Source organism: Petaurus breviceps, unplaced genomic scaffold, assembly GCF_028583685.1.
Source record: "Petaurus breviceps papuanus isolate PSGF00001 unplaced genomic scaffold, PetGlider_PUasm1.0 41, whole genome shotgun sequence".
NCBI lineage: Eukaryota > Metazoa > Chordata > Mammalia > Diprotodontia > Petauridae > Petaurus > Petaurus breviceps.
This window is the reverse complement of record NW_027186320.1, coordinates 9,977,712-9,986,134: the sequence shown is the minus strand read 5'-3', so window position 1 is coordinate 9,986,134 and position 8,423 is coordinate 9,977,712. Positions and strand designations below refer to the sequence as shown.

The following is an 8,423-nucleotide window of genomic DNA, read 5'->3' as shown; positions in this document are numbered from 1 at the left end:
TGTACATGCATATATATATATACATATATACGTCTGTGTATATGTATGTGTCTATGTCTATGTATATAGAGATATAGATACACAATCCACATATCCATATACATGCATATATGTACATATATTTGTGTGTATGTATATATGTATACACACAAACATATACATGCATATGTGTGTGTATTCTCCTGTTTGCCCTCTTCCTAACAATTCTCCTCTTCTTCTCTTCTTTTTTAATTTACCTTTTATCTTTCTACAATTAGAGGAATGGATGCTGAATGAAGAGACAACTTGTTGCAATGAAATTACTTGGAATGCATTGTTCAGGAAAGGGCTGATTAAAATATAATTTTGTGATAAAAATGTTTTAAAATGTAAAAGCATTAAAATATTATGTAGATCCCAGCCATAATGTTTACTGTTGTTATTACTATCCATTTCTTTTTCAATGGATTTAGGTAAAAAGAGTCTTGGTACAAATTGCAGTCCTGCTATTTCTCCCCTATACTACATATTCTCTATATTTTTGTGCAGGTATATAAAATAAGCCCATTTTCTAGGTAAACAACCATGTTATGAATGTCACGTAATCTTTATTTTGCTCAGTGAATGTATCCTTAGTCCAACTTTAGTAGCAGACAGAACAACAGGGATGATATGTACCTCATTGTGTTACAGCATGATTTGGATTTCTTTGGCTTTGTCTCTAATTGAAAAGATTTTCATTTTATGTAGCTTGGAGATTATGAATATTTGGGATGGGAAATTCTATTGTGAATATTTGGAAAGTCAAGATACAATAAAGATTCTCTTCTTAACTTTGTATTGATATTATATACATATGACTGATGAATGGTAACAATTTTTGTTTCTGTTAATGGTTTGGTTCCAGTACAAATTATTGGTTGAATTATTCAAGATGTTTTGAGGTTTGTATTTGTAGCATGGGCATCTGCTGTCTGTAAGTCCACTAGCCAAAAGGAACATTTGATTTATAATTCGAGGTACTAGTTCTTTCTTTGGTAAGTAATCATTAAGCACTAAATTTTTGCAGCCTAGAATGAAGTTTCCCAGTTTCCTCTATTTCCTATTGATAATAAAGTCCAGGTTCCTTAAAGATAACTAATTCTGTAATTTCTGATGGTCATGACCTGGTCTTGAACTGTCACAATAAACCCCTATATTTCCACAAATATACATAATTTTAACATTTATTTGACCATTTTCTATCAATATTGTGTTAGCTGTTTTCATTTTGATATTGCCCATGGCAGTCCTTTTAATTCCACTCTTGGATAAGTGCAAACCAAAGTGTAGTCCACTTTTTTGGACTCCATCTGTAGTATGCCACTTCTAGCTCTATTCAACAAGTCCAATGGTTTGTACCTATTTTCAGCTTTTAAAAGTGGAGTGATATCTACTAAAGTTAACTTTCACCTATTTATCATATGATCTAAGAATATCTACCAATTATCTTCCTACTTTCTGGTGTAGAAGTGTTTCCTTCTTTTATAGCTATTTCAGAGCAGCAGATCCTAACTTTTTAAATGGATTAAAGGCTTTTTTTTTTACTTTGGTGCTGTCCAAATCAGTCATTGAACAGTCTAAAAGTACACATTAAGATTGGTATTGAATAGGGGTTAGCTACTTTAAAGGTATATTTCCAAATCAGATTTGATTTAACAATTCCAGTTGGAATCAACATATTCACTCACAGATTTCATAAAATCTTCATATAATATTTGTCTTTCTCAAAGAAGACTGAATTATATGTAGATATTGAACTGGACTTGAAATGGTGATGATAAAGATGATGATGGTGTTGGTAATGATAACAATGAAGTTGAAGTTTACTCCTCTTCCTCCTGCTCCACATCCTACTGCAATTATTACCTCTACTAAAACCATGATAATGACTAGTACTACAGCTACTGCTACTGCAACTGCTACTGCTGCAGGAGAGCAGAGCCTTCTTTACAAATTATCATAACTCAGTGCCAAATAAGCATTTCACTGAAAGTATATTTATTAAAATAATTTTAAAATGCATCAGTGTTAACAAAATAATACAATTAAAATAAAAATACCTTTTGAAAATCTTTGATGTTGGAAACTCTCCATTGTATATAACAAAGATTGCATTCTACATATATTAAACATACTATATAGCATACTGCATTTTTTACACCAAATTATATATGTTTATTTAGAGAGTGTTTTTAATGTGTATGAACACCTGCATCTCACATTCTGTGTGTACTTAGAGTTCTACTATGCTGTCAAGGGAGACGTGATAACCTAAAATAATCAATGGTTTCCTTTAATAGAGCACACATGTCCAGGTTATCCTATTTGAATTCTAATTGGATTTTAAGTATGTTTCTACTATATATTCATTCTGAGGTTTGTGTTTCTCTCCCCAAAGTCTCCACTGAGCAAGCCATTAAGAGTTCTCTTTAAGTTAACTATGTTAACATCATTTCTAATTTATTCTCCTGAGCTAGGAGTTTCATGCCGCTTGTCTATTTTACTGTTTAATTGCTTCATGGACTCCCAAATTGAATTCTATAGCAATATACTTTACTGACAAAGCTGAGCACTTTTCAGTATGGCTGGAAATAGAATGGAGCTTATGACACAGTGTGGTGATATAAGGCTACTTTGAAAGTAAAGGTCTCTGATATTACTTACTCTTCCATATACGTTTTATGTCACTTGTCAATTAAATATGGTATTTACTATAAAATTTCCTGTCAAATTATGATCCAGTATTTAAGATTCTCACTATTTTTGATGTCTATTTGGTAAATTAATTTGTCTATTTTCAACATCTCTCATTCCTAACCTTTTAATTAATTAATGATGAGAACACCAGAGACTGTGAGAAGACAAGGAAAAATAAGATTGTAAAGTAGAATGAGCAAGTTTGGGATTTCAGTTTTGTTTATCTTAACAAATATATTTATCATATTCTGTGTGTATATATGTATATATATATATATGTGTGTGTATATATATATATATATATGGTAAATACAAAGTATTACATATATTAGATTTCCCCAAATACTGAGGAAAATTAGTCCTGAAAGATAAAAAATTTTTATTTTATTGTCACAAAAATCATCATGTACATCTCAGGACTTTATTCCTCTTCAAAATCCCATGTATGTTTTCTTTCCTCTAATTTCCTTTACATAGATATTGAAATTCAAATGTACTTTACATGATAAAACCAAGGAGACTAAAAAAGGAGAAATGTAACATTTTGATGTTTCTAGACAATATCAAGAAATTTTCTTAATGATTACAAAATTGAATTTATTGAATTGTTAATTAGAAAAAGGGACAATGTAAAAATGGAGGAAAAAATTCTTATTATACAAGCCCATTTGGAGAAATAATGAACCCTTAGAAGGGTGAGCTAGGTCTATAATGTATAAAAATTTTCAAAAAAGAATTTATCTTTATCAATCTAAATAAGCATGGCACATTTATCATAAGAGAATTTATTTGTAAGTACCAAGAACTATAGACACTGTTCAGAAATGTCAATTTAGTTACCTATCCTGAAACCATGGATTTTCTTATCAATTGAAGGTTATGCCTGCCATCTACTGTGCATGAATCACCTAGCTCGAAATTCCACTGGGGGAGGGATTGAAATAAGCAGGTACACTGCTTCTGTTGTGTTAATTAATTCCTGCACTTCTAACAAACTGAAAAATGACACTATATTTTTGGTTAATTGCTTTACAGGGAACAAAAACTTTGCCTAAGTAACATTTCTTGTAATGATAATTTTATGGATCTAGATTGGGTCATTCCCTTTTTGTATACCCACATTTCCTTTATATTATTTAATACATTTTAGCATTTTTAATCTTTCAAAAACTTTACATTGAAATTCATATTTTTAAAATAGTCCATCAGTTATTTTAATCACTTATCTATTAATAAAACAACATATCACTCTACCTAATTCCTTCATCCTCAGCAAGACAATAAGATATATTTATAATATGATGTAAATCATCCAATTCATATAATTATTATCCTATGACATTCAGTGTTACTTGAAGTTACTATTAATGAACAATAACCAAAAAAATCTTGCTTCAGATGAAAATGAAAAAAAAAATCTGTTAGGTCTAAACCAAAATTTTTTATCACTCACTAAAAATGAACTATGTGAACAGTGGATAGAGCTCTGGCTTGGAGTCAGGAAGACCTGAGTTCAAATCCAACCTCAGGTACTTACTATCTGAGTGGGCAAGTCAATTAATCTGTTTGCCCCATTTTCCTCATTTATAAAATTAAGATAATAATAACACATACCTCTCAAGACTGTTATGAAGATCAATTGTGTTAATAATTTTAAAATGCTAAGCACAGTGCCTGGCACATAGCAAGCACTTTATAAATGTCCTCTCTGTGTCTCTGTCTTTCTCTCTCTCATATGTGTATGTGTACACATACTTATGATAAGACTGTTACATATTTGTTTAGTTTATATGTGCTATATATTTATAGTCACATGAAATAAGACCAACAAAAAAAGAAAAATAATTCTTCCACAAGAATCTCTTCTCTGAGATACTGAAGCAGACCAAGTCTTTCCTGTACACTGGAAAATACTATTTAATCACATTTTTGTTTGAACTTTTAAAAGTACTTTCACACCTTATTAATTGATTTTCATAGCAGTCATATAAGATTCACAGAAAGTATTATTACCCCATTTTAGAGGTTGGGTTTTACTTTCCAATAATTAAAGGACTTTCTGAGACTCACATATCTTCGTAGTAAATCATGAATAAATTGTCTTTTGATTTCAGATCTGGTATCACAACATAGCATTACTTTGCCTCCATTGTCTAGGTATTAACAACTTCCCACCTTCTTTATTCAACTCCAAAATTATTGTTTGTAAGTCCAGAATCACATCCTGGGTAAGCAGCATTTAAGAAAGCCAAAAAGTGTTATTTTGTCATTAAGAACTAAATATTGATTTTTCTTAGGATTAATTCTACATCTAAATGCAGAAAATATATCCAATATGTAACAGCTGCTAATTAAATGCTCAATTTATCTGTGTTCTCATTGGAACAGCTAATTCCTTTAAAAGATCTAAACAGAAATACATCTATGTTTTCTTATCCTTTCTCCTTTTCCCTGACTACCTCCTTTATAGAGTAACATTCTGCACCTTAAGAATTTTCACTGTTCTGATGCTTTGCAGAGTATTAATGTAGAACTCAGTCTATTGACTCATAGCAGTTAATGCACATTTAAATGTTTTTCCAATTCCATATAAAATTATTAAATGATGTCTATGTTTAGAAAATCAGAAAATGCTCAATAGAGTGCTTGACTTAGAGTGAAGAAGACCTGAATTTGAATCATGTGTCAGACACTTGGCATATGTATGAACCTGAGAAAATCATTATAGCTCTCTTAGAACCCGTTTCCTTTTCTGTAAAAGGGAGAAAATAATAGTAGCTATGTCAGAGTTTTTGAGAAAATCAATATAGTGTTTTTAAAAATTAGAAATAATGTATGTATATATATACACACATGCAGAGACAGAGATAGATACATACACATACGCATGCGTATTTACATATCAGAGAGAAAGCACAGTGTAGTTGATAGAGAACTGGTCTACAAGTCAGGAATAACTGTGATAATTCTTGCTTCCCATGCAAATTAGTTAGGTTACCCTGAGCAAAGTATCTAAGACTATAAATTGGAGAGAATTTGCTTACATGCATTCATAAGGGGAGTTACAGCTCCTGGAAATTGCTTAAGCCACTAACATCACAAGTTTAGTTTCTAAACACATCCATGCTCCCCACATACATTTTATAGGTTTTGCTCAACTAATGATATTTTCATATTTTAATATATATATATATATATATATAAATTTCACCTTTTCAGTCTTTTAGACCATGCAATCAGTTTTTTTTCATATTCCACTGAAACTTTCATCAAACGTAACCTAATCACTTTATTTAGAGCTTTTTATTTCATCGTTAATGTATGCATCACATTTTCATTCCACCAAGGAAGAATTTTTATTATCTTAGTAAGCAGATGACTTTTTCCGGACTTTTATAATGTGCTCTCATAACTGAATTTACCACATTAGCATTAGAAAGATCAATATCATTATCACATAAATCTTCTTAACTATCTTAACAGAAACCCCTTTTAACAATGTCCTCTAATTCTCTGAAATATATCTGTTAAAATAAATTGAATGTGTCAATTCACATATCCCATGAACTTTATGGCTAATAGAATGGTGATAAATCATTATTTAGACATATTTGTATTTGTCTGCTAAGTTATTTTAGTGTCAACAAGACTTAAACAGAGATATCAATATCATATATAATAAACTCTTGTTTATTAGTCAACATTTTAACTATGAAATATCACTCAGTATATTAAATTTCTATGCTACCATTTCAGATATTATAACAATTTCTCCCCTGGGTGCAAGGGAATATATGTTAATCAACCATGGGATTGTGTATTTTATATAATTGTGTTTCCTTCTTCTAAGTCACCATTAGAAACAAGAAAAAATATTTTTTTTTGTCTTGCTGACCACATTTTAGTGACACACATGAAATGATGGAGTAACTAGAACTCTGCCACTAAAGAATATGCCCAAGTACACACACACATATAAACAACCCAGTTTTAAAGGCTGTGAAATTTGGGTTCATAGGATGGAATTGGTAATTCTTACTGCTATACATGGTACAAAGACCCTAAGATGTACACTATCAGAATCATGGTTTTAAAAAATAGTAAGTTGTGTGTAGGAGAGATGTCACAATAGGTCACAAAATATTTGGCAAGGAAAAGCATAACAAAATGAATAAAAAGGAAAGGAAACAAACTAAACAAAAGAGATAAAAAAATTATCTACAGATTATTCAATAAATCTGACCTTCAAGTAAATGTAACATGCCAAACCCTCTGTTCAGCCTAGACAGCCCTTCCAACCTTTCCAATTTTCTTTAAATTTACACTTTAAACCCCACTACATATTTTTGTAACTCTGGTGTCTTTTTGTTCCTTACACAAGCTTCACCATGCTTGGGTCCGTCCTCTACTCTCTGCTCATCTCCACATCCCTATTTCCCTTGGCTTCCTTCACATATAAGCTAAAGTCTTACCTTCCCAATGCTTCTTATCCACTGACTTCCACCTTGTGATTTTCTCTGGCTCCTCGTACACAGATTTCCCCTCTCCGATTGGGAGCTCCGGGAAAGCATAGACAAAATCTTGCTCTTTCATGTATCCCAAGTACTAATGACCGATGCATAACAAGAACTCACTTCCAGTTGACTGAGCCAATAAGCAAAGATACAGATAAAAGAGACTTGAGAAAAAATATAGAATGAGAGAAATTCTAAGGAAAGACTGTGATTTGTGTCTGTATGTGTATTTACCACTTGTCCATATAATTTTTAAGGAATCCTATAGGCTTTTAACATGTGCATGGGAAACACCTTGTAGTAAGAAAGTCTTTAAGCAAAGATTTACTTTCTTGAGAAAGTTTTTGCAACAAAATATAATAAACACAGCAGAATCATGGATTCTTTTCACATTTCAATCACTTTTTTGACTATAAAATTGTTGTCTACTAGAGAACATAAATGCCAAAATAGCTGTTCCTTTCTAATTTTCCTTAAAATATATCATCTTTTAAGTATAAATCACCTTAAAATTTTGATAGATGTTAAATCAATAATTAAACAAGTGCTGTTGTACTCAATTTATTTATTTATTTATTTATTTATTTTAGCAGGCAAAGTTCAATTTATTTGTTTATAAAAAACCATCTATGTGGTTGCCACAGCAGCTGCCTGGGTCCTCTGGACAGATACTCGAGTGTGAGTCTTCACAAGATGGTCGGTGAATTCCTGATAAGGAGACTTAGTGAACACAGTCTCCTTCCACAGGTCTGGGGTTAGATAGCTGTATGTTTTGGAGACGGCATCAAAGGTAGCTTTAGTGAAATTGCCCAGAGTGGCAGTACAGCCTCTTGCAGAAGTGTAGCAGTCATCAATTCCAGCCATCATCAGCAGCTTTTTAGGCACAGGAGCTGAGACAATGCCAGTACCTCTAGGGGTGGGGATCAGGCGCACCAGAACCGACCCACATCGCCCAGTGACCTTGCAGGGTACTCTGTGAGGCTTGCCAATCTTGTTCCCCCAGTAGCCACGTCTCACAGGAATGATGGACAGCTTGGCCAGAATGATAGCACCTCGAATAGCTGTGGCCACTTCCTTGGAGCACTTGACACCCAGACCAACATGGCCATTGTAGTCACCAATGGCCACAAAAGCCTTGAACCTGGTACGTTGTCCAGCTCTAGTTTGTTTCTGAACAGGCATGATCTTCAG

The 8,423-nt window shown here is 32.3% G+C and overlaps 1 pseudogene; it reads right to left on the bottom strand.

The window, feature by feature from the left end:
- Positions 1 to 7,792: 7,792 nt before the first annotated feature.
- Positions 7,793 to 8,417, bottom strand: LOC138171068 (small ribosomal subunit protein uS5 pseudogene; annotated as a pseudogene).
- Between the last annotated feature and the right edge of the window lie 6 nt (positions 8,418 to 8,423).